Raw genomic sequence first — 20,385 nt, forward strand, 5'->3', positions numbered from 1 at the left:
GGCGTCTGGAGAAAAGGATAAAGAAGGGTACACCTGTCCCTTTATATAGAGTTTTGGGAAGCACCACATACTTCCACTTATATCACTGATCAGAATTCAGTCACAAAGTTATACCTAGCTATAACAGAACCTCAGAAATTTGGTTTTTCAACAAGTGGAAATTGTGCACTAAATATCTACGTTCTGTTAACTTGAGAAAAGCAGAGAATAGATCTTTGGAAAAAACTAACAATCTATGCCATAGCAGGTCAAAGGCAAGAAAAGCAGATCAAGGTAAGAAATATGAATGCAAACTTTCCTTCTGTAACCTCAAGCTACAAAATGGCTAGACTGAAATATTCTTGATGTATAACTTACTTGAGAGAGGAGAAGAAATAAACAAAAAGGAGAAGGACCTTTAATCCTACTTCTTAGACTATTTCTTATTCCTTCTCTCCATATTATTATAAAAGTCCATATGAGAAAAGTGTGAACCAAAATAATTTGGCTCAACATTGTAAAACATCCTTACTATACAAAGGTATGAAACCAACATGTCTAATAATCAGAAAACACCATGGTAAAAAGAAATAATTTTTTTTTTTTTTTTTTTTTTGAGACAGAGTCTCACTCTGTTACCTGGGGTAGAGTACCGTGGCATCAGCTTACCTCACAGCAACCTCAAACTCCTGGGCTCAAGCAATCCTCCTGCCTCAGCCTCCCAGGTAGCTGGGACTTCATGCATGCGACACCGTGCCTGGCTAATTTTTTCTATTTTATTTTATTTTTTTAGTTGTTTGGCTAATTTCTTTCTATTTATAGTAGAGACGGGGTCTCACTCCTGCTCAGGCTGGTTTTGAACTCCTGAGCTCAAGCAATCCTCCTGCCGGCCTCAGCCTCCCAAAGTGCTAGGATTACAGGTGTGAGCCACCATGCCCGGCCAGAAAGAAATAATTTAAAATGAAACATAGAAACAAAATAGCCATTATTATGTAGACTTTTTTACAGTTAAGACTTTTAAATTATTTCCCAGAGCCAGAAAAACTCAAGCTAAACTCCTCCTCTTCAGTCCTAGTCCACTGCTTGCTAAATCTCTCTCCTTGCATCCATAAGCATATCTAACCTCATGGGTCTCCTTCCTTGCTGTTTCAATGATTTTACTGTAATCACTATGGATAACAAGAAAAAGAATAATCATGAAGACATTATAAAGTTTAAAAACCCTTATAAAATTCCTTGGGACCTCAAATATTCTCACTTTACTAGGCAGAACTAAGGATGTCAACTAGTATAAATTCATGTACTCTCTTATCTCAAGCAAGTAAGTTGCATTCTAAGACCCTAAATATTAGGTCATTGAATATGAAATGTACAATTTTAAATCCAAAGTGTAGTTTATTATATCTCAAACAAGAAGCAATACAATTAATCAAAGTATATGCCTAAACTATCAACAGTTTTCCATCTTAACGGTGTCTTGTTTACTCCAGCAGCAAAGAAGCCTGGAAAGCAAGTAGCAGTGAAATCGCAAAAGGTGTTTTCCACAGCTGGTTGAGAACTGAATACGTTTCCTTAAAAGAAGTGGTCCAAAGCCTAGAAGAAGTAGTAGTCAGTTGGTGTAAGGTCTGGTGAATACAGTGGATGACACAGAGTTTGCAAGCCCAGCTTCTGTAGCATGAGCAGTGATGTTTGTGCAACATGTGGTCAAGCGTTTTCTTACAAGAGGATTGGCCTGTCTCTATTGACCAATCTTGGCTGCTGAATCACAAGCATCCTCATCATTTTGTCCAACTGGTTGCAGTAGGCACCCACTATAATTGAATGATCAAGTTTCATGAAGCTGTAGTAGATAATACCAGGTCTGGACCACCAAACAGACACCATTAGCTTTTTTTTGATGAATATTTAGTTTTGGAATAGGTTTCAGAACTTCATCTTTATCTAACCATTGTGCTGAACTCTTGTGAATGTCAAAAATAATTTTTCATCACACATAACAATGTGGTATAGAAATGGTTCACCTTTATATCATGACCACAAAGAAAAGCAAGCTTCAGGATGTTTCCTTCTGGTGCGTGTTTACTTCACATGGAACCCATCTACCCAGCTTATTTATCTTGCCAATTTGTTTCAAATGGTCCAATATTGTGGAATAGTAACATCAAATCTTACTACTAATTCACAGGTAGGTTGAGATGAATCTGCTTCCACTACAGCTTTCAGCTCTGCCCTGGTCTCAGGTCACTCATGTGGCTCATTTTCAAGATTAAAATCACCAGAACAGAATTTCTCAAACCACCAACATACTGTGCGTTCATTAGCCACCTCCTTCCCAAACACTTCTCTAATACATCAAACTGTCTCCACTACATTGGTTCCACTATAGAACTCATATTTGAAAATATTAATAACACAACTTTTTGACTTATCCATGGTTTCACAAAAATTGCTCTAAAAAAAATTTGAAAGGTAATCACAAGCCAAAACATGTATTTGAAAGACTAAGGATGTACTTTCACAATAAAAATAAAACAGGACATGTCAAAGTGAAACATCAGAGATATGTTCAAACTTAGTACTTAAGGAAATCAGACATTTCATACTTCATAACCTAATATTAGGTGACATATTTCAAAGAATCTTCCTTTAACACAGGTATGATATGGACATGTCCATAGTGGTAAAAGACCTTTAAAGGCCCTAAGTACAAAAAACATAATAGAAAAACTTATACTACCTTCATATTAAATTCTAAACAAAAATAATAAATAAAATTAAGTTAGTCCAATAAAATTCTTATTTCTTTCCTGATTACTACTTCCGTAGTTTTTGTAGGCATGGCACCACCCTTGCTCCGCCCACACTCAGCCCTTTGGCTCTGCTCCCTGAGCAAATTTTAAGGGATTTATCCCTATCTCTTTGTGCTAAAACTTCCTTCAAAAATGACTTCACCAGCCATCTGCAAGCCCAGGAGAGAGGTTCAAAAGAAACCAACTCCACTGATACCTTGATCTTGGACTTTTAGCCCCCAGAACTGCAGCGCAGAACATGAAGAAGCAGGATATCAATAGAGATCAACCCCTAAGAGGCTTGGAGTCCAGTGAGAAGGGGAGGTGGAGCAGTTTTTCTCTCTCCCCTACATTTCAGGCAGTCAGTGAGCTCCCAAGCTGCTGGAGAGCTCTTCTACCCTCACAAACCCAAAAGCTGCTGCCACCAGTGAACTGGGAGCTTCTTGAGGACGAAAACACCAGGCTGTCTACACCCTTGGGGTCACTTCCCATCACTGCAGACAAAAATCAAGACAGCAGGTGCCATATTCTTTCTCCACCCATCATGCACCTTTGTCCTCCTCAGGGGACTTCAGTCCCTCAGTTTTCATTTCACTCATTCCCACACAAACATTTCTAACTCCAGCCCAGACTGCAGGAGCCACAAGGGACCAATGGGTCCTGAGGGATCTGCATGCCCCAGAGCCTGGACATTCTGGGTGGGATGCCTTCTGGAAAGAGGCATAGAGAGGCATAGAGACGACCAGACTGCTAGCTTTCTCCAATTCAGACTCTTCCTTCCCTTCCGCTGTCCCACCAATGGCTGCCGAGAGACGATTGAGCCAGAGCTCACAGGAACTGCTTTTCCTCTCTGCTAGTACATCCACCAAACCAAGGCATCCACAGAGAATGGGGCCCAAACCTTTTCAGACTCTTTTTCCTCCCCTTCCCTTCCCCCACCTTCAGCTACCAAGAGAGACAACTGAGCCACCACACTGAGGCTTCTGCATACAGTGGGACTCAGACCTTTCCTTTAGGGGTCCTGCAGCGGACCTAGGGGGGCATGGACTAAGAGCTCCCTACCACTAGCCCTCCCTGGTGCCATTTGCCCAGAGACTCCATCAGAGCTGGGCACGCCCCGAGGAAGAAGGACATCAAACTTCCTTGGGCACCCTATGGACAACTCAGAACCAGCTTCTTCTCCCCTGCATGGTTCAGAATGGACCTTCGGGGACCCTGGGACAGGCCTGCAGGCCAGATCCTATACCCCCAGGTCTCAATTGCATTGCTCAGGGGAGATTTGTGATTGGGTAAAGCCACTACAGGCCCTCACTGGTGACTCAGTCTAGAAGCTAGGACCAGACCTTTGACCCCTGGGAAAACAAACACCTTGACAGCTTTGGTAGTACCTGAGGGCAACCTTACCCAACCAAGCCCACCAGCCACATTCCCCCACCCTCCTATGCTATTACAGACAGTAAGGACTCACCTGAATTTACAGGGTCCTACCTACCACCTGGGGCACTCAGGTGCTTTTCCTGCGGCACTAGAGCCAGTTATAGAACCTAAAAACAACACTGTAGCTTGTTCTTCCAGCAAGCACCACTTACTGACAGGGAGGTCACTTTGCACCCCATTTACTGACTCAACCACACAGAACAGAGAACCCAAGGTTGGGTGTGGTGGCTAACACCTGTAATGCTAGCACTCTGGGAGGCTGAGGAAAGAGGATCACATGAGCTCAGGAGTTCAAGACCAGCCTGAGCAAGAGTAAGTCTACCTCTTTACAAAAAATAGCAAAATTAGCTGGCCATGGTGTCACATGCCTATATTCCCAGCTACTCAGGAGGCTTAGGTACAAGGATCACTTGAGTCCAGGAGTTTGAGGTTACAATGAGCTGTGATGATGCCACTCTACTCTACTGTGATGATGCCACTCCACTCTACCCAGAGTGACAGGGCAAGACCCTGTCTTAAAAAAAAAAAAAGAGAACCCAGATATAAAACCATCCTCATATTGCCAGCCGATCTTTAACAAAGCAGAAGAAAAGCATAAACTGGGGAAATGAATCCCCATTCAATAAACAGTGCTGGAAAAATTGGATAGCCACATGTATAAGACTGAACCAAGAGCCGCACCTCTCACCACTCACAAAAATTAATGCATGATGAATAACTGACTTAAACTTAAGGCATGAAGCCATAAAAATTCTAGAAGAAAATGTTGGGAAAACTCATAGACATTGGCCTAGGCAAAGAATTTATGAAGAAGACCCCTAAATCAATCATAGCAACAACAAAAATAAATAAATGGGACCTGATCGAATTAAAAAGCTGCTGCACAGCCAAGGAAACAATCAATAGAGCAAATATACAACCTACAGAATAGGAGAAAATATTTGCATGCTATACTAGAATCTACAAAGAATTCAAGCAAATCAGCAAGAAAAAAAAATCAAACAACCCCATTAAAAACTGGGCCAAAGACAAATAGAAACTTTTCAAAAGAAGATAGACTAATGGCCAAAAAATATATGAAAAAATGCTCAACATCTTTAATCATCAAGGAAATGCAAATCAAAACCCCAATGAAATATCACCTAACTCCAGTCAGAATGGCTTTTATCAGAAAGTAACAAAACAACAAATGCTGGCTTGGATGCAGACAGACAGGAACACTTATACACTATTGGTGGTCCTGCAAACCAGTACAACCTCTATGGAAAGCAGTACGGAGATACCTCGAAGAACTAAAAGACGACCTACCATTTAATCCAGCAATCTCACTACTGCATGTTTACCCAGTGGAAAAAAAGACATTCTCTAAAAAAGACACCTGCATTTGAATGTTTACAGCTGCACAATTCACAATTGTAAAGATGTGGAAACAACCTGAGTGTCCATCAATACATGAGTTTATTAATAAAATGTGGTGTAAGTATACCATGGAGCACACTATTCAACCCACCAAAAAAATTGAACAAATACCTCCTGTGTTAACCTGGATGGAGCTGGAGACCATTCTTCTAAGTGAAGTATCACAAGAATGGAAAAACAAACACCACATGTATTCACTATTAAATTGGTACTAATTGATCAACACTTATGTGCACATATGGAAATAACATTCATCGGAAATCAAGCAGGTGGTAGGGGGGAGGGAATGAGTAAATTCACACCTAACGGGTACAATGCACACTATTTGGGTGATGAGCACAATTATAACTTTGACTTTAACTGTATGAAAGCAATTTAAGTAACCAAAATGTTTGTACCCCCATACTACTCTGAAATAAAATAAAAAATTAAAATTAAAAAATATGGTCTTGTGGAATAAAGACAAAAGAGGAAATGTGAAGGGTCCCTCACTGACCTAGGATGGGACAATTTGAACTCAAAAAATAAATATAGACTGTAGTGTACGGAATCCCATCAAAAGCATAGAAAATAATGTTAGGAAAAATATCATTGATATATTTTCTTTATTTGCCATGGCCACACCCTCATTATTATGTCAACTTTAATAAAAGGAAGAATCAAAAAAATATTTATTTATTTATTTTTATTTCAGCATATTATGGGGGTACAAATGTTAAGGTTATGTATATTGCCCATGCCCCCCCTCGAGTCAGAGCTTCAAGCGTGACCATCTCCCAAACAGTGCACATCTCAGTCATTATCTATGTATATATCCATCTCCTCCCCCCTCCCACCTGCCCGACACCCGATAAATGTTATTCCTATATGTCCACTTAGGTGTTGATCAGTTAATACCAGTTTGTTGGTGGAAATAATAACTTTTTAAAATAATAAATAGTGCTTTCAGTTTTTTTTTCAAATTCTTTTCCTTTGCTTTACTAAAAGAAACCCTAGCCTTTGGGTAATCCACAATTTGTGGTAAAAAATTAGAAGTAAAAACAGTGCAACTTAAAGACACCTACTCTGTATTGGGTATTTTACATGCATTATTTATAATTCTTATCACATCTACAAAAAAGGAGATATTATCAACCCTGTTTTGCAGATAAAGAAATGACTCAAAGAAGCTAAATAAGATGTCCATGGTTACTCATGCAGTAAACGGCAGAGTTGAGTATGTGAAGTAGGTCCTTCCTGTCTCCCAAGCCTGATCCATTAGACACACTGCCTGTAGGGCATTTCTTAAGAACCAGCTCCTGGGCAAATTTCACTTCAGAGAAACATTAAAAAATGCTTTTTAAATGCATCATTTGATAGTACTCAAATTCCATGGAACCTAATCACCAATAACACTAGATAATGGCTGTAAATGTATAGCCAAGACTGTTACATTGCACAACTCCAGGGAACAATTTTTTTTTTTTTTATCACTGATGTTCCCTGGAGTTGTGTGATGTAGTTGTATGTAAAGCCAAATGCTGTCAAAGACCTTCTCAAGCCTACTTCCTGTTTTGTTTTGGAAAAAAATTACAATCATTTTTTAAAAAGCAAATAAACTTTCTCAGAATGTTAAAGAAAGGTATTTTAAAGCACATGAAAATAGAACAAAATTCATTAGTCCTTTAAAAAAATGCCAACTAAAACCAAAATGATATATGACTATATACATATTAAAAGAGCTAAAATCAAAAAAAAATTGATAATACCAAGTGTTAGCAAGGATGTGAAGCAACTAGAACTCTCAAACATAGTTTGTGGGAATGCAAGATGGTGCAGCCACTTTGGAAATCAGTTTGGAAGTTTCTTACAAAATTAAACATATGCTTACCATATGACTCAGCAATCTACTCCTTGATATTTACCGATGTGAAATGAAAAGTTATGGTCACACAAAAAACTAGTCAAGAATTTTATAGCAGCTTTCTTCATAATTGCCAAAAGCTAGAAACAAGCCAAACATCTTTCAACAGATGAATGGATAAATAAACCATAGCACATCCATTCTATGGATTACTACTTGGCAATCAATGAAAAGGAACAAACTATTGATACATGCAACATGAATAAATCTCAAGTGCATTTTCTAAGTAAAGATGTTGATCCCAAAAGTCTATACAACTACAATTCCATCTATAGTCGGTCCTTTGTATCTACAAGTTGCATATCCATAGATTCAACCAACTGCATATCAAAAATATTTGGAAAGTCCAGGCTCATGCCTGTAATCCTAACACTGGGAGGCCAAGGCGGGTGGATCGCTCAAGGTCAGGAGTTCAAGACCAGCCTGAGCAAGAGCGAGACTCCGTCTCTACTGAAAAGAAAAAATAGAAAGAAATTACCTGGCCAACTAAAAATATATAGAAAAAATTAACTGGGCATTATGGTGCATGCTTGTAGTCCAGATACTTGGGAGGCTGAGGCAGCAGGATTGCTTAAGCCCAGGAGTTTGAGGTTGCTGTGAGCTAGGCTGATGCCATGGCACTCTAGCCCGAGCAACAAAGTGAGACTACTCTGTCTCAAAAAAAAAAAAAAAAATGTTTGGAAAGCCAGGCACTGTGGCTCACGTCGGGCACTGTGGCTCATGCTCCCAGCACTTTGGGAGGCCAAGGCAGGAGGATCACTTGAGGCCAAGGGTTTGAGATCACCCTGGGTAAACATAGTAAGACCCTGTCTCTACAAAAAATTAAAAATAAAAAAAATTAGTTGGGTGTGGTGGTGCAAACAAGTAGTCCCAGCTACTTGGGAAGCTGAGGTAGAAAGATCACTTGAGTCCAGGGATTCATGGTTACAGTCGGCTAAGATCTAGCTACTTCATACCAGCCTGGGCAACAGAACAAGACCCTGTCTCTATTAAAACAATCATTTTTAAATTTTGGAGAAAAAAACAATAAAAAATAACAATACAATAATAAAAAATAATACAAATAAAAAATACAGTATAACAACTATTTACATAGCATTTAAATTGTATAAGGTATTAAGTAATTTTGTGACACAGTATACAGGAGAATATGTGTAGGTTATATGCAAATACTGTGCCATTTTATATAAGGTACTTGAGCATGTGTGAATTTTGGTATCCACACGCACAAGTCTTTGCATGTGGATCAGCCAATCCCCCTTGGATGCAGAGGGATGACTATACAATATCTGGAATAGAATGTTAATAGCCATGGAGAACAGATCAGTGTTTGCCAGGGAGTTAGAGAAAGGTTAACTACAAAGTGGCAACAGGAGGTCTTTGTCTTGATTAAGGGAAAAGATACAGTCTATGCATTTGCCAAAACCCACAGAACTATATATCACCCTCTCCCCTCCATGTGAATTTTACTGTATATAAGTTGAAAAAAAAAAAAGCAAGGATACATAAATACACCAAATTGGGGGGGGGGGAGCGCCTGGGGAGAGAAGAAAAAGAAAAAAAGGTTTTCACTACTAGATCTAAAAATGGTTATCCATTTTGGAGACAATATAGTTGCCTTCACAGAGCTATAGAGATAAAATGTAAAATGCTTATTAACACAAGGCTTATCAAGGCCAGGCTCATGATGGTGGCTCATACCTGTAATCCTAGCACTCTGGGAGGCCAAGGCGGGTGGATCGCTCAAGGTCAGGAGTTTGAAACCAGCCTGAGCAAGAGCAAGACCCTACCTCTACTAAAAATAGAAATTAGCCGGACAACTAAAAATATGTAGAAAAAATTAGCCATGCATGGTGGTACATGCCTGTAGTCCCACCTACTCAGGAGGCTGAGGCAGAAGGATTGCTTGAGCCCAGGAGTTTGAGGTTGCTGTGAGCTAGGCTGATGCCATGGCACTCTAGCCTGGGCAACAGAGTGAGACTCTGTCTCAAAAAAAAAAAAGAAAAAAAAAAAAAAGGCATATCACATAGTAAATTTTTAATTGATCCTAGTTCCCTTCCCTTTCCCTGCTTCTCTATCCTGTATCTGTTTCACTGTGTCTACCACTCCCTTTTTTTCCTTTTCTTTTTTCCACCTCTATAATGGATTTAGATTATTTTTGCTACTTCACATGCCTTGCCCATATTTCTCTGGTTCCCCATCTTTTGGTGAACTGACCCTCTCCCATTTCTAAGGTTCTGATGGTAATGTCAATGACAATTCCCCACACTGATTAGCCTAGGGATACATCTGTTAGAGGTCTTTCTCAGGAACTAAGTTCTCAGCTGTCTGAAGCAGTGCATCTCTGCCATGATGGAAGTTTTGTAACATACGCAGAAAATGGGACTAATATACAGAAACAAACCTAGGAAATATTAATAGAGAATATCCTGAAGATATCATCTAAGTTCCTGGATCTGGCTATTCCTGAACTACTCCACCTCTTTTCTTCCAACTTAAGAGGGCCAGTAAATGACCTTTTTGTTTAAGCAATTTTAAAATTGTTATTTTCAATGGTTTCCATTTTAAAGGCACAAAATATTGGTTTCACTAAGGAAGCAAATACAGTAAATTATCTCTTTACTTGTGTGGCCTTCAGTTAATTTATTTAGTATTCAGTTAATTATTTCAGTATTAGCAGCTAGTAATATAAATACATTATCCAATCCTACTGTAGGGCAATCACATGCGTGAAAAGAGGCAGAAATAAAAGAAAAAGCCACATATAAGCACAGTAGACTGAAAACAGCTGCTCATCAAAGATTTACATTCCAAGTAGTCAGGAACCTTCATGACAGCTTTTAATGTAAATTTTAGGTCTTCAATGCAGATAGTGCTCACTTTTCACTTTACATTTTACCACTCTACTCACTCAAAGTTAGGTAATAAAGATATATGTTACTTGATGTCACTTTGCCTTTGCATGTTCATTAACTGATCTTAATACATGAAGGAAGGCAATCACATATGCCAAAAATTAAAAAAAAAAAAACTCACACACAACTGCATAAGGATAAAGAAAAAGTATCATGAATTAACCAAAAATATACACTTCTAATAAGCCTTTCTTCAGTTTGTCTGCCTGGAATGACCCTACTCAGTCTTTGCTGATAAGCTAAAACATCATCTCCTTTTAATACAACTATCCCCACTTCCTAATATAATATCCTAGCAGAACTGTCTCTGTCTCCTCTCCCTCTGTCACAGCAATTACCAAATTATATTTATATGTTAGTGGTAATAAGAACCTGAACTGTTATAATGAAAAACAAAATAGAAAAAAAATAGATGAAATAGAGAAACACTATAATAACAAAATTCATAGTTTGCCAACTCAATGAATCTGATAGGGAATTTGTAGGGGTGAGACGACACTTGCCCTTTCCCCTGAAAGTCTGCTGAAAGATCAACTCATAATTAAGGCAGATTAATAAGAGAATGGTTTATTTAGCATGCACATGTGGAGAATCACAGAATATCCCAATGAAGCGCAGATGCTTTTATACCTGTCTTTTGGTGGCAGGGGGGAGATGAACAGTAATAAATGGTTGCTAGGGAAGATGAACGGATGGGGGAAACAGAATGACTTGTAAATTAACCTGACAGACAGGTACTATGTTTTAAATGATTTGGGCCATATCTGGTTGCACTCTTGATCTTCTTTTCTACAATATATTGAGATTGTTGTGGCAAGTGTACAGCTAACGTTACAGCTCTTGACTGGGGAAAGAACCGAGCAGCACATGAAGATTCAGAGAACCGTCTTTATTCCTCCAGCAGGCTCAGCCCAGCAAGTGTTACAGCTCTCCTCTCGTCCTCCGATCTTCTGCCTTCTGCCCCTTCCTTGTTCTCCTTCTGCTTTTATACCGTTGGCAGGGCTCAAAAAGCATCCAATCAACTATAAGCTTTAACCTCCAACAACATCAAGCTTTAACATCCAATCAACAACAAGCTTTAATATCCAATCAAAAGATAACATGGAGAGGAAGAGAAGTCCATTGTTCTTTTCCTTTATGCAGATAAAGGGCCTCTTTCAAGGGCCTGTTAATATCTAAGGGCCTTAATTCAAAGTATTCTTTATACCAAGAAGTCCTATTTTGGCATAACATTTCCTGAGCTCCTTCAAATTCAAAGATGACTTAGAAGTCAAGTCTGGGCAATGGAAGAGATAAGCCAATAATTAACAAAGGAAAGTTAGAAAAAAGTATGCATTTTCGGAAAATTCAAATTTGAGTATGTTGAGCATGATGGCATGATAATCAGGTGGTGATCTCTAGCTGAAAACTAAACTTCAGACACTTAGTGTTGCAGTCATCTGAAGGAAGCTCTACATAAAGCCAAAAGAATAGGTAACATTCTAACGAAAAGAATCTAGAGGGAAAAAGTGTAAGTGGCACACATGTGAGAAACAAATTGACCTTGTAAATGAAGAGTAGTAGCTAGAATCTATAGAAGAGCCAAAAAGACTACAAAGTTATAAGGAGAAAGGAGGAGGAAAAGGAGTTCACAGTGTCAAATCTGAAGTAAAAAAAAAGGGGACTGCTGTTTCCAAAATGGCAGCACAGAAGCTATATGGTTTTGCTTCCTTACCCACAGAAAACCAAAAACAAATATACAGCACCAAGATAATCACCAGAAATATCCCAGAATTCAAACAGGAAGATGAGATGGTTCCCAAGGCCACAGAGAAGGAAAAAAACTCTGAGCAGACAGTAAGAGAATCAATCTTCCACATCCACAATGCTCTTCCCTCTATTCTGCTTGGCACCAAGTGTGCAAAAATTCCCCGCAACCCCCATCTCACTCTTTCTACACTGAAAAAAATGAGATCAAGGTGGACAACCAGCTTCCCCATCATCTTGAGTTCCTTGGCAGGAGACCTGTCCCTGCCTTAACCCACAGGAAATACCACAAGTTCCTAAAAAGAGAAATATCCACGAAGACAGACACACACAAGAGCAGGGAGGTGAGACTACCACCTCCAGCCCTGGAAATTCTGCTCTGTAACTTAACCAAAGGAGACAGTAAATCTTAGTGGCCATTCAGCAGCACCACACTGTAGAAAGTTCATCCCACAAGCCACATGACACAAACCACTAGCCAGCCTTCCCACATTTGGCAGATAACCCCTTTGGAACCTCCCCCATTTGGGAAGGGCAGCGCTCTGATTATTTGCTAGAACAAGTTAAACCTGGGTTTAAGGAGCCATCTAGAACCAAAAAGGAGGCAGTGACCTAGCAGTAAATAACCAGTAAGCAAATATATCCAATAAAAACCAAAACAAGCCAAACAGAGAAGATTGGAATAAATAAATAATCCTTCAATGCAAAGACATAGGCATATATCCACAAAAAAACAACAGAAAACAGGGAACCATGATCTCCCCAAAGGGAAAAAGCAAGGAACTGGTAACTGACCTTAATGAGATGGTGATATGTGAGCTCTCTGACCAATAATTAAAAATAGTAGTTTTAGGCCAGGCTCGGTGACTCACACTTGTAATCCTAGCACTCTGGGAGGCCGAGGTGGGCGGATTGCTCAAGGTCAGGAGTTCAAAACCAGCCTGAGCAAGAGCGAGACCCCGTCTCTACTATAAATAAATAGAAAGAAATTAATTGGCCAACTGATATATATATAAAAAAAAAAATTAGCTGGGCATGGTGGCGCATGCCTGTAGTCCCAGCTACCCGGGAGGCTGAGGCAGAAGGATCACTCGAGCCCAGGAGTTTGAGGTTGCTGTGAGCTAGGCTGACGCCACGGCACTCACTCTAGCCTGGGCAACAAAGCAAGACTCTGTCTCAAAAAAAAAAAAAAAATCAAAGAGAAAGCCTAGAACTGAGAAATACATTTGCTGAAGTAAAATATTCATTTTTTTAGGCTCTCAACATTAGAAAGGATCAAGCAGAAGAAAGAATCAATGAGCTCGAAGACAGGCTATTTGAAAATATAGGCCAGGCCTTGTTAGTATAGTGGTAAATGGAACAAAAATAAAACAAGAGGTAAAACATTTAATGATATGAATTCAAACGTTTAAAATAAAAATTAAAATAAATAGAAATAAAAAATAAAATTGATTAAAGAAAATATAGGTTGAGTACGGTGGCTCACCCATATAATCCCTTTAGGAGGCCGAGGAGGGAGGATCGGTGGAGGCCAGGAGTTCAAGAATAATCTAAGCAAGAGCAAAACCCCATCTCTATAAGAAAAAACAAATAGAAAAATTTTCCAGGCATGATGATGTGTGCCTATATTCCCAGCTACTTGCGAGGCTGAGGCAGGAGGATCACTCAAGCCCAGGAGTTTGAGGTTGCGATGAACTACAATGATGCCATTGTGCTCTAGCCCAGGTGACAAAGCAATACCCTATGTCTCAAAACAAACAAACAAACAAACAAACAAACAAAATATAGTCAGAAGAGGAGAAAAATAATGAAAAGCAAGGAAGACAGCATACAAGATATAGAAAATCACCTCAAAAGACCAACTCTAAGAATTATTGGTGTTCAAGAGGGAGTTGAGAAGAGCAAGGGGTAGAAAGTTTATTCAAAGAAATAATAATAGAAAACTTTCCAAAACTAAAGAAAGATAGAAATATCCAGGTACAGGAAGGTCAGAGACTATCCCAAGGCATATAAAAATCAAACTCTCAAAGGTGAAGGACAAAGAGAGAATTCTAAAAGCAACAAGAAAAAAGAAATAACATATAAAGGAACTCCAATTGATCTGGGAACAGACTTCTCAATGAAAACCACATAGGCCAGGAGGGAGTGGAATGACATTTTCAAAGTGCTGAAAGAAAGAAAGAAAAAAAACTGCTATGCAAGAATACTGTATCCAGGGGCCAGGTGCAGTGGCTCATGTCTACAATCAACAGCACTTTCAGCTGAGGTAGGAGGATTGCTTGAGTCCAGGAGTCCGAGACCAGCCTGGGCAACACAGTGAAACCCCATTTCTACAAAAAATATAAAAATTAGCTAGGCATGGTGGTGCACACCTGTAGTTCCAGCTACTGAGGAGACTGAGCCACAAAACTCTTTAAAAAAAAAAAACAAAACAAGAAAAGAAAAAGAATACTCTACCCAGCAAAATTATTCCTCCTATATGAAGAAGATAAAATCTTTCCCGGGCAAACAAAAGCTGAGAGAATTCATCAATACCATACCCATCTTAGAAGAAATGTTAAAGTGAGTTCTTCAATCTGAAAGAAAAAAACACTAATGTGCCCAAAAAATCAAAAAATTCAAGGTATGAAACCCACTGGTAAAATTAAGTACACAAACCAACCCAGAGTATTATATTACTGTGATTTTGCTATACAATCCATTCATAACTTTAGTATGAAGCCCAAAAGACAAATCTATCAAAAACAGTAATAGCTACAGCAACCTGGTAAGAAATAGATATAATATAAAAATAAGTAAATTGAGACAACTACAAGTCAAAATGTGGGAAAGATGGAGTTAAGGTGAAATGGTGGGGGGATTTTTTCATTTTTTTCTTTATTTTTATTCTTTTCTTTGTGATCTAAGATAAACCGCCATCTCTTTAAAATAACTCATTTTATCTATAAGTTGTTTTTTGTAAGCCTCATGGTAACCACAATGCAAAAACCTATAACAGATCCACTAAAAATAAAAAGCAATAAATTAGAATATACTACCAGAAAAAAACCCACTAAAGCACGAAGACTTAAAAGAGTGCCCATTTGACAATTCAAAAGGTCACTGGTAAAAACAGAATAGTTTTACTGAAAAAGAACTAACAAAATTAAAACAACAAATATATTGTTTTCTTCTTTGGCCTGCTGAGCAATACAAAAAAAAAGAAAGGAGGAGGAGGAAAAAATAATGAAAAATAAGATAAGGGTTTTGGGTTTGTTTAAGCCATTAAAATGCTGTTAGGGAAGATTAAAACAAATATAACACAGAAGTTATTTAAAAGTACTATACATTCTAACAGGTAGAAGGGATATAGAAGGGATAAAAGAGGTAGCCATGAGACAGTCATGAAAGCCTAAAAGAGACATACATCCCTGACACCAAATGGGTGACAGAAATTACACAAGTTAGAGAAAGAAGAAAAGCAAAGATGAAGAAGCTTCTGTTGGATGGTCTTAATATTCTTACTCTTATCAAAAAAAAAAAAAAAGTAAAACAACTTACAAAGTCTGAGAGTGGGAACCAGAAAGAGATAGAAAAGGTCTGAAATAGCCCCTGCAGGAAGTAGAAAAGAATTATCAATCAACATAAGCAACTATGTTACAGCTTTTTTGTTTGTTTTTTTGAGATAGGGTTTCCCTCTGCTGCTTGGGCTAGAGTGCAGTGACAACATCACAGCTCACTGAAACCTCAAACTCTTGGAACTCCTGGGCTCAAGTGATCCTCCTGCCTCAGCCTCCTGAGTAGCTGGGACTACAGGTGCACACTACAAAGCCTGCCAAATTTTTTTATATTTTGTATAGATGGGGTTTTGCTATATTGCCCAGGCTGGTACTTTAGAGCACATTTTCTAATTCAATATTCATCTCATTTACACTTAACTAGTAGAAAGATACAAATTTTTTTAGTTTATTTGATCTGATTATTATTCTTTTTTTAAAGACAGCCTTCTATATCTGATCTGAGGTAATGCTGTTCTGTATGTTTTCTTTTTTCATTGTTTATTGCCCTATCTACTCTTTGCTATGTTATAAAACTTTTAGATTAATCATTCTTATTACTTTAATGTTGTTCTAGTCTTGCTCTGATGCTTTGCATAAACATCAAAGTAGTATATGATTACTCAAGAAATCCTCAATACTTATTTTCTTAAAGACTAGTATTTGAGAGACTATATAAAGAATAGGAATTCTAGGCTGGGCACAGTGGCTTGTGCCTGTAATCTCAGCACTATAGGAGGATAAGGTAGGATGATTGCTTGAGGCCAGGAATCTGAGACCAGCCTGGGCAACATGGTGAAGCACTGCCTCTACAAAAAATAAAAAAATTTAAAAAGTTAGTAAGGCATGATGGCACATACCTGTAGTCCCATCAACTCAGGAGGCTGAGGCAGGAGGATTGTCATTAGCCCAGGCATTAGAGGTTACAGTGAGCTGTGATCAGGCCAATGCACTCCAGCCTGGGCAAAAGAATGAGACTCTGCCTCTTAAAAACAAAAATAGGAATTCTAAACCTAGAAATGGCTATATCTACTGATAGCTGCTCATTTATTAGTATGACTAAAAATAAAAATTTCCCAGGAAAATATAAATGATCATCATCTTTTAATGATGATCTTTAATCTTTTGAAGCTTCGGAAGTTGTAGAAAGAGGTGTCTCTTTTCCTTTACATTGACATTTTTCTAATTATACAATTCATATGTAGGTATTCATATGTAGGTATCAGTGGGACATTTTAAAATAAATATGATATAGCATATATTTAAAAGAACATTCTAGGCCGGGTACAGTGGCTCACACCTATAATCCCAGCACTTTGTGAGGATCACTTGAGGCCAGGAGTTTGAGACCAGCCTGGACAACATAATGAGACCTTAGTTCTACAGATTTTTTTTTTTAATTAGCTAGATGTGGTGGCACGCACCTGCAGTCCTAGCTACTCACAAGGCTGAGGCAGGAGGATAGCTTTAGCCCAAGAGTTCGAAGCTACAATGAGCTATGATCACACCACTGTACTCAAGCCTTAGTGAGAGAGTAAGACCCTGTCGAAAGAAAGAAAAGAAAAAGGAAGAAAGGAGGGAAGGAAGGAGAGGAAGAGAAGAGGAAGAAGAAGGAGAGAGAGGGAGGAAAGGAGGGAGGAAAGAAAGAAAAGGAAAGAAGGAAAGAAAAGAACATTCTTGCTGTAAGAACAGTCACATCAGAAAGCTCTATACTTATTCCTAGAATGCTGCCACGCATGAAAAGCTTTAGGATTCACCATCTGAAATTGCTTTAAAGTCTTAACACAATTTTTATAATATTGTCAGAAGTGACAAATCTTCATACATTAAATATAGGTTTGATTTAGGGATATTTCTTGTTATCATAAAGTGGTTTACCTAAATCAGAAATACCACTTTTGAACAAAAAGAATGACTATAACACATGAAACAAATTTTCTCATGCTATTATAATAATACCATCATTAAAAAATATATATAGCTACATTCCCCTCCTCCACAGTGCCTGCTCCATGGGTTACCACTCATATACTCCAGTATGTTGGGTAAAAATAAAATTCAATCATTTTATAGCCATACTTCCTAGTATTATAGGAAATACAAGGAGCCCTGAAGGTTTCTAAGAGTCAAATTTTTGAATATTTGAAAGTAGTTACAGCACTCCGATTTTTAAATTTAGCTAGTTGTTATTCAATTCCTTTTCTTTTTTTATAATATACTGAAAATGAACATTACCCTTTGGCATACACCTGATACCAGCCTACTCAATCAGTTGTCTACTCCTGTTACAAATACACACATATACACATGCACAAAGGCACATAGCTGTTTTTTAATCTCCTATATATGCATTTTTTCCTAGTTTGTAACCTCAATGTTATCTGTCAGCTTTGCCTCTAGGACAATCTTCCCAATGGTAGCCATACGTTTCCTTTCATTCTTTGTGGGGGTTTTTTTGTTTTTTTGTTTTTTTGTGTGTGGAGACAGGGTCTCACTATGTCACCCAGGCTGGTCTCAAACTCCTGACCTCAAATGATCCTCCTGCCTCAGCCTCCCAAAGTGCTAGGATTACAGAAATGAGCCACCACACCCAGCCTGTTCTTTGCAAAAAAATCTAATCTCAGTTGACTACCTTAAGTCCAGCTTGGCACAAACTTAACAAACTTCACTAAAATTATTCCACCCCATCTTCTACCCCCAAAATAAAAAAAACTAAAACAGCATAGTCTTTTTCTTATCTTTATAACAAGATTCAACCACTTTTGAAGCTCTACATCAAAGAATTATTCAAATATGCCCTTATTCTCTTCAAAAATATTTATTTTTAACTCAGCATTTAAGATTATCCCTATTTTAAAAAAAAAAGAAAGAAAGAAAAAAAAGATTATCCCTATTTTCAGAGTTGTACACATGAACTAAGAAATGCCCAAGAAAACATTCAATTACCCCTCTTGATTCTTCCAGTCAAATTCTTCCAAATTTGTTCACTGCTGAATCATCAATTAGACAGTGTCTTAATCTGTTTGGACTGCTATAACAAAAGGACTTAGACTAGGTAATTTATAAACAACAGAAATTCATTGCTTATAGTTCCGGAGACTAGGAAGTCCAAGATCAAGGCTCCAGCAGATTCAGCATCTGGTGAGGACTTGGTCTGCTTCATAAATGGCACCTTCTCAGTGTGTCCTCACATGGCAAAAGGGGACCCCCTCAAGCCTCTTTTATAAGGGCACTAATCTCATTCCTGAGGGCTCTGTCCTCATGACCTAATCACCTTCCAAAAGCCCCACCTCTTAAAGCAATGAAGGTAGGGGGTTATGTTTTAATATATGAATTTAGGGGGGAGGGACACAAACATTCAAACCACAGCAGACATAATCCTAATTTTTTATCCAGGGGGAAAAAAAAAAAAAAGCAACACAGTGACTATATTTAAGGGGAAGAGTTAAGGTATTTTCTAGAAAAAGGTCAGTGAATGTCTATTTAGCTGTGAAAATTGGAATATAAGAAAGTCAAAATAATTCATTTTATGAAGAACGAACCAGAGACCGAAAGGGGACAAGTGGCTTACCCAAGTTTATACATTCAATACCAGACCCAACACTAGTATCCAAGTCTCCTGATTCCAAGTTCAAAGCTTTTCTACTTTATCTATTCATTGAAATTACTAAACACGATCATGCTAAATGAAAGGAGAAAGACAAAAAAGACTATATATTGTATGATTCTGTTAATGTCAAACTTCAAGAAATAGCAAAACTATAGAGACAAAAAATAGATCAATGGTTGCCTAGGGCTGGGGATAGGAGCAGGGATTGACTGCAAATGGGCAAGAGGGAGTGTTGCACAACTCTATAAACTTACTAAAACTTGAACTGTGAATTTTATGGTATATAAATTATATTTCATTAAAGCTATTTTAAGAATTATAAGAAGGAATTCAGGATAGAAGGAACTCAAACAACTCAACAGCAAGAAAATAAATGACCCAATTAAAAAGTGGGCAAAAGACCTACATAGACATTTGTCAAAAGAAGACATATAAATGAACAACGGGTATATGAAAAAATACTCATTGACCATCAGAAAAATGTAAATCAAAACCACAGTTAGATACTATCTCACACCTGTCAGAATGGTTATTCACATAAAGACAAAAGGTAAGTGTTGAGAATGTGGAGGAAAGGGAATCCTTGCATACTGTTAGTAGGAACATAAAGTGATACAGCCATTATGGAAAACAGAGTGGAGATTCCTGAAAAATTTAAAAATAGAACTACCATATGCTCCAGCAATGCCATTCTGGGTATACATCAAAAGGAAATGAAATCAGTATGTCAAAGAAATATCTGTACTCCCATGTTCATTCAAGCATCATTTGCAATAGCTAAGATATGAAATCAACCTAAGTGTCCATCAATGGATGAATGGGTAAAGAAATTCTCATATATGTATGTGTGTATATATGCATATATATACAATATATATACACATACAATGGAATCTTACTTAGCCTTAAAAAAAAGAAGAAAATTCTATTGGAGTTAAAAATATACCATTCCAATATATTGACTATCTTGAGTTAAAGGCACTTGAAGAAGAGCAGGTGTAAGATCACACTGACCTCCTTTCTGTTTTAAAAGCAGATGAAATTCCCATGT

The 20,385-nt window shown here is 38.0% G+C and overlaps 1 protein-coding gene across 10 annotated transcripts in view; it reads right to left on the bottom strand.

The window, feature by feature from the left end:
- Positions 1–20,385, bottom strand: part of FUT8 (fucosyltransferase 8) — a 293,680-nt gene that overhangs the window by 258,372 nt on the left and 14,923 nt on the right. The window lies entirely within an intron of this gene.

The sequence above is a fragment of the Microcebus murinus genome, chromosome 6, assembly GCF_040939455.1.
Source record: "Microcebus murinus isolate Inina chromosome 6, M.murinus_Inina_mat1.0, whole genome shotgun sequence".
Lineage (NCBI taxonomy): Eukaryota > Metazoa > Chordata > Mammalia > Primates > Cheirogaleidae > Microcebus > Microcebus murinus.